A 6,936-nucleotide genomic window follows, 5' to 3' on the forward strand; every position below is an offset into this window, starting at 1 on the left:
TTTGGACGGACCATAGGAACCTCTCTTATATTCGGAGTGCGAAGCGGCTTAACTCCAGGCAGGCCAGGTGGCAGCTGTTTTTTAGCCGGTTCCATTTTACGATCTCGTTTCGCCCGGGTTCTCGCAATGTTAAGCCGGACGCTTTGTCCCGTCAGTTTTCCCCCCGCGTCTGAGTCTACGGGGGTGGTTCCGATCATCCCCTCGTCTTGCGTGGTGGGGGCCGTGACATGGGAGATCGAGAGCTTGGTGCGCCAGGCACAGCGGCAGGATCCGGACCCGGGTTCGGGCCCGCAGGGTAAACTGTTTGTTCCGGCGGCCGTGCGCGCGCGTGTCTTGCACTGGGCGCACGCGTCTCGTTTTGCTTGTCATCCTGGCGTGCGTCGTACGGTTTCCCTGCTACGGCGCTCCTTTTGGTGGCCCGCTTTGGCGAGGGATGCCCGCGAGTATGTGCTGGCCTGTGACACTTGTGCGCGCAATAAGAGCCGTCACCTGCCCCCCCCCCCGGGTTGCTGCATCCCCTGCCTGTCCCTGGTCGACCTTGGTCGCATATTGCAGTTGACTTTGTTACCGGGTTGCTGCGTTCCGCTGGTCACTCAGTGATCCTCACCATTGTGGACAGGTTCTCCAAGGCAGCGCATTTTGTCCCTCTGTCTAAACTTCCTTCTGCCCTGGAGACTGCTCGCGTGCTCGTGGATCATGTTTTTCGGTTACATGGACTTCCTTTGGACATTGTGTCGGACCGGGGGCCTCAGTTTGTTTCTCGGGTGTGGAAGGCTTTTTGTACCGCGTTGGGAGTGGGGGTGAGCCTTTCCTCGGGCTATCACCCACAGTCTAATGGACAGACTGAAAGGGCCAATCAGCAGCTGGAGTCCGCCTTGCGCTGTGTGGCCTCCTCTGACCCCGCTTCCTGGAGTGGTCATCTTGCTTGGATTGAGTATGCTTATAACTCTCTCACCTCGGCAGCTACGGGGTTTTCTCCGTTTGAGGTCTGTCTGGGATATCAGCCGCCGTTGTTTCCTTCTCAGGAGGCGGAGATTGCGGTTCCGGCCGTGCGGGATCATCTACGTCGCAGTCGGAGGATTTGGCGCCGGAGCAAGGCGGCGCTGCTCCGGACCGTGTCTCAGACTCGCCGGGCTGCTGATCGGAGGAGAACGCCTGCGCCTCCATACACCGTGGGCCAACAGGTTTGGCTGTCCTCTGCGAATGTTCCTTTGAAGTGCGTGGCCAGGAAGCTTGCCCCTCGCTTCCTGGGTCCTTTCACCATCCAACGCATCATCAATCCTGTTTCTGTGAGGCTGCAACTACCGGCTTCTATGAGGATTCATCCTACGTTCCATGTTTCTCTTTTTTTTTTTTTTTTTTTTTTTTAAATGACATCAGAAACAGCAGTATGCGACATTACGTGGTGGCAGAGCTTCAGTTCATCCTTTGTCTTTTTTTTTTTTTTTTTTTTTTTTTTTTAATAAATAGGACAGGGGGAATGAATGAGAGAAAGAGGGGGAGAGAAAGAAAGAAAACCAAAGGGGAGAAGAGACGGTGAGAAGGGGGGGGAAGAGACAGAAAAAAAAAAAAACTCCTGGGTCACCTGTATGGAGAAAAAAAAAAAACAAACAAAAAAAACAAACAGAGGAGACAGCAAACAACAAAGAGCAACATAATAATAGAGAAAACAAATCACCATCACAATAAACTAGCTAGTCATAGATATCAATATTTACTAAATAATAAACGATATTGTGCAGCACGCAAGATAGACAGCGCACAGTGTGCTTTGAGGCAGCAGCCAAGAAAGCTTTAGTCCGCGTCTGTGAATACCCATGTGTGCATACCTGTGTGGATCAGCATGCTTGCATTCCAAAGGTTTCTCCATGTAATGATCTACTAGGGAGTGTGGGGGGGGGCCACAGCCCCGTCCTCCAGGGTGTGAAGCGGGTATGGAGGAGATCAAAACTCCAGACATCCAGAGGCCCCCAGAACACAAGAGACCATGGAAGACCAACAGAGGGGCAGCCGCGCCACTGTTCCAGTAAGAGCTGAGGAGAGTCCCAGATGAGGGCTCGCCCAGCAGCCGCAGAGCAGAAGTCAGGGGGAGTTGCAGTGACGCGCCCGTGAGCTCCGCCGGCCCCCAGCTGTGCCTGAGTGACCGAGCCCCAGGCCGAGAGGCCGGGGGCACCCCACCTCCAAAGGGGCCTGAGCGAGCCCCAGGCCCCAGGCCCCGACAAGCGGCCGCCAAGGAGTGAGCCGGTGTGTACCCGGACGCCCACCCCCAGACACAAAGAACCACCAACACACCGACACCTGAGGGAGTCCGCCACCGGCAGGGGAAGTGGTGGTGGGTGGAGATAGGCCTCCAAACCTTGGAGGGCCTGAGGTGTCCCCAGAGAGGTGGCGTCTGATACCCAACCTGACATATAGACACAGACATACAGGCACACACAGACACAAACATCCATTCCCACCCTCATGCTCTCATATGCACTCACTCCACACTCAACCAACGTGGAGACAGACATAAAGAGACGCTGTACACACAATCACACTCCCCAAGCGTACTCTACAAACCGGGTCTAGGTACCCTTGCCCCTGGAGGGGGGAATTGCACCCAGACCCAGGTGGTGTTACCCTTTTCCCTGCGGTGGGGAGAGGCAGACCACCCCGACTCCGCAGCAGCAGGGAGGCCCCACACCCCAGACCGCAGTCGGACGGCCAACTCCTCCTACTAGCCCTCCCGCTCCAGCAGGCCGCAGAGAATGGGGGTGGGAGAAGACTCCAAACCTCCCTCCACCCGCTCATTGTAGTGTTGATGCATATGTGTTCTAAGGTGCAATTAAAACCCAGGAGGGCATGGAGCTACCTGCCAAGGAGCAGCAGGTAAGCGCATAGTCCCTCCTGCTAGCCCTCAATGACTAAGTGTATTTAAAATTGAGAGGTGGGCAACGACGTCAGGGGTGAGGTATACACCCTGATGGTAATTGGTTCCATGTTTCTCAACTGCAGCCAGTCTCTCACAGCCCGCTGTGCCCACCCGTGGAACCTCCTCCGCCCGCCCGGGTGGTGGACGGGGGTCCTGTCTATTCAGTCCGGCGGCTGCTGGATGTGCGCCGTCGTGGCCGAGGTTTCCAGTTTCTGGTGGACTGGGAGGGGTATGGCCCGGAGGAGCGCTCTTGGATCTCGAGGGCCTTCATTGTGGACCCAGCGCTTATTGTGGATTTTTACAGGAGGCATCCTGACAAGCCTGGAGGACCGCCGGGTGGCGTTCCTTGAGGGGGGGATACTGTTAGGAGGTGGTCGGTAGGTGTACTGTTGTTGTTTGGGTTTTGTTTTCCTTTTGGTTATAGGTAGGCGAGGCGGGGCTTGATGGCATTCCAACACACCTGCGACGCATCGGACGTCATCAGTGAGCGCTTTTAGGGAGCAGAGTCACGGGCGTCTGGTGTCGGAGTATTATCGCTGTCACAAGTGGTAACGAGTTAGCACAGGCTGCATCTGTTGATTTTACGCTGTGGAGCTGTATGTTTTAAAGGATCCACGTTTCGCCTACTTTTCTTTGTCTTAGCCTGTTCCATCGCCTGCCCGCCTACCTAGGATTTTGTGTTGGCTATTCTGGATCCGCGACGGAGTGCTACGTACCATCAGGCGGCGATCATCGCAGCGGCTGTGGTTTGGGTGGTCAAGTAAGCTCTCCAACTCTCTCCGTCCACTTGTGTTTAACGTTCGGCTATCAACGGTATGCCATGAACCCTGTTTTGTTCCCTGTTGTCAGGTAGCTCCGGTGCGTCTGCTACCTACCTGTATGCTTCGGCTCCATCTCATCGCCTCGGTGTTTTCCTGCTGGCACATTTTTATTTATCACTGTATATAGCCCCTTTCCCTTGTAAATATTCCCCCTTACTCGTGTATATATAAAACTTGCATCACCAACTATTCTGCGTCCGTGTGTGTTTCTGCCACGTAATCCATCTGTGTAATCCAGCTAACCCAACACTAAAGGCATTTTGTCATAAGCCAAAGATGTGGACAAATCAACATATTGACCTGATGGAGCTAAATAAAAAGTTGGGGGATCCAGGCCTTTGCAATTCTTTCTCTGGGTGACATTAATGCCTATAGCAAATGCCAAGCCAATTCATCACATGGTTCTCCAGAAATTGCACTCTGAACCCAAATTATCAATCTGCTGCTGTACAGTCTCTCTGGGGAATCATCAGTGTCATTAAAACACATCCCCTGGGAACCATGAATGGATGCCATTTGCTGCCAATCTCTATAGCGATGTTTTAATGAATACCACGAGATGAAAAAGAAGAATCAAAAAAGAACATTTGTTTTTACATTTTTGCCTGATTTTTGTTACATATGATGGGGAAAAAAACGAAAAAGGATTTAATAGTAAACACATTTTAAAGCCAATATATAAAGAAGTTTAAGCATGCCAAAATGTTGGACTTTTTAAACTAGTGAAAATACGTCACAAATATGACCTCATTGTTTATTTTTACTTTTTATGAATGTTACATGATCAGAAAAGAAATGAAAGAAAAGAAAAAGAAAAAATATTTTTCACTTTTACTAAAATTGCCAGATTAGAGCACATGAAAGAATTGAATTTAATATTTTATTGTCACCAATTTCACACGTGAACTTTTATATTATCGGTGCCAACCTATACAATATGGAAGTATTACTGTAAAAAAATATGTGCAAATAAGTTAATGTTTCTTCTTCATATTCATTTCATATATTTTAAATATTATGATCATATTTTTAACCATTTACTAATAATTTTTAAACCAGATAATATTTGGTTAATGGCCGTAGTATTGCCCCATTGGTTTAACCCTTTAAAGCCGGTCAGAGCGGGCACGCTCCGTTTTGCGTAACTATTTTTAAATCCCGGCAGCACTGCAACCACTTACAGTTTTTTACAGACGCTAGGACACATTTCTCAATACTTAAGTCACTTTTGCAAAACTCTTCACACATTTCTCCTAACTGACCCTCAGCCTGGCAAAGCAGTTCATTTCACATTCAAAATGCACTACAACTACCAAAACACTTCATTCAGGTCTCAAATGAACACATTCCTCCAGAACACTAGCAAAGGTTGACAGCCGACAAACACACTTTGTCACCCACAAAACAATGACCTAAAAAACACTAACAACATGTAGCATTACACAGTGTTTTCCTGTGTAAAACAAGGACACATCTCTGTTTATAATTTCAATATATGTTACTGGAATGAATCAGACATCATGTATTTATGTTTATGTATTTTTATTTTTTTGCACTAAGTAATCCCAAAATACAAGAATTTGTATACACACCATCCACTGATACACATACAATAGTAATGCTAATCTACTCGGTCTCCTCCATTTGGCCACAGGTTCTCATCCACATCACATCTTATGTCATCTAGGGTAATACACCTAGGAAAGAATCTTCTGGCATGCCAGAATTGAAGGAGTTGAAAAATTGAAGGAGTAACAACTGTGTAGATGTTCATCCACAATGAGAATCAGCTGTGGCTGGTTAAACTGCATTGTTAGATTTAAAATATGTTTCAATAAAATATTGCCGTTGGATTTTGCTGTCTTTTCAAGTTTTGCATTGTGTTATTGTTTTGGCCATAAGTTTAACAGTTTTGAAAACAGTATGTAAGCACATGCAAAATGTCCTGTCCGTACAAAGCTTTTTGGCAGTTGTTGTGTCTGAGTGAGAAGATGATTCATGAAATTTGAGAGATGTAGTCATTGAATGCATTTTGAGCCAAGACAATGATAACTGGTCCTCAGTTTAGCCCACATAGACTCCTGTTGTGCTCACTGTGTGAGGAGTTTTGCAAACGTGACCTAAGTATTGGGAAATGTGTCCTAGCGTCTGTAAAAAACTGTAAGCTAGCGCAATAATTTTTTTTTGCATATGAAACTGGAGGAGTTGTACTTACATCTTATGCCATCAGCTTGTCCTAAGTCACAGTTTCCTTCCACATATAGCTTTGCAAAAACTGCATAAACAGCACTTGCAGGAACAAAAACATAATATTCCAGAAACACACTTTGCCGATCCGATCAGCTGTTCATAACACTTCCTACGTCCATCAGCGCGAACTATCGCATGTCCGCCATGACCTACCATAAACCGGAAGTGGTGTCATTTTGCGGAAATGTAGTTTTTTACCATGAGTCTTATGAGCCTATACTGGTGTTTTTAAAAGTTATGTTTGATTTTATGACTTTCTGTGTCGTTTCTGGGATGCTTAGGACTCATATTGCACTGCTGGAAATAGTTTATTTTGATGCATATGCTGTTTTTTTGCAAATTTGCATTATAATATTCATTTTCGTTTTTCCTGCAGTATATAAAAATTGGTGTGTTTCAAAAATAAAAATATGAAGACACTCAAAATAAATTTCCTGTGGTGGGAAACTATTTTGTGCAACTTTTTTGTATTTACAGTTTTGAGGGATAAGCCTCTTAAACTTCTCTAACTAGAAATATATGTTAAAAAAACAAAAACGATTTTCAATTTTTTTTGTAGTTTATTGCACTTTTTTGCAACTTATGTAATTACTATGCACTTAATGCATGCATATTATTAAAATTTGGGCTGTAATGGTTGTATTGATGTATATCAACCTGAAATGCTCCCAAAAATGGCTCCACAGAATGTAAAAATATAATATAAGCTCTGGCGGACTTGGTTCTATGATAGGTCTTAAAGGGTTAAATGCCAGTCAAAAGTATTGACTCCGTGGTATAATTCTCAAACACGTACCCTAAAGCAGATGACTTGTAATCTGGAGAGGAAATGGCGTGTCACAAATTTAGAGGATCATCATTTAGCCTGGAGAAATAGTTTGCTGCTTTATAAGAAAGCCCTCCGCAAAGCCAGAACATCTTACTATTCATCACTGATTGAAGTAAATAAGA

General features: G+C 46.4%; 1 long non-coding RNA gene across 1 annotated transcript; it reads left to right on the forward strand.

Annotated features, from left to right (window-relative positions):
* The first annotated feature begins 2,962 nt into the window (after positions 1-2,962).
* On the forward strand, positions 2,963-3,879 carry LOC146680557 (uncharacterized). Its single transcript, XR_014918083.1, has 3 exons — positions 2,963-3,462; positions 3,557-3,674; positions 3,764-3,879. It is a non-coding gene; the product is annotated as an uncharacterized LOC146680557 (long non-coding RNA).
* Positions 3,880-6,936: the final 3,057 nt, after the last annotated feature.

Source organism: Copadichromis virginalis, linkage group LG23, assembly GCF_057382275.1.
Source record: "Copadichromis virginalis isolate Kocher_CV1m ecotype Utaka linkage group LG23, C_Virginalis_male_GT1.1, whole genome shotgun sequence".
Taxonomy (NCBI): Eukaryota; Metazoa; Chordata; class Actinopteri; order Cichliformes; family Cichlidae; genus Copadichromis; species Copadichromis virginalis.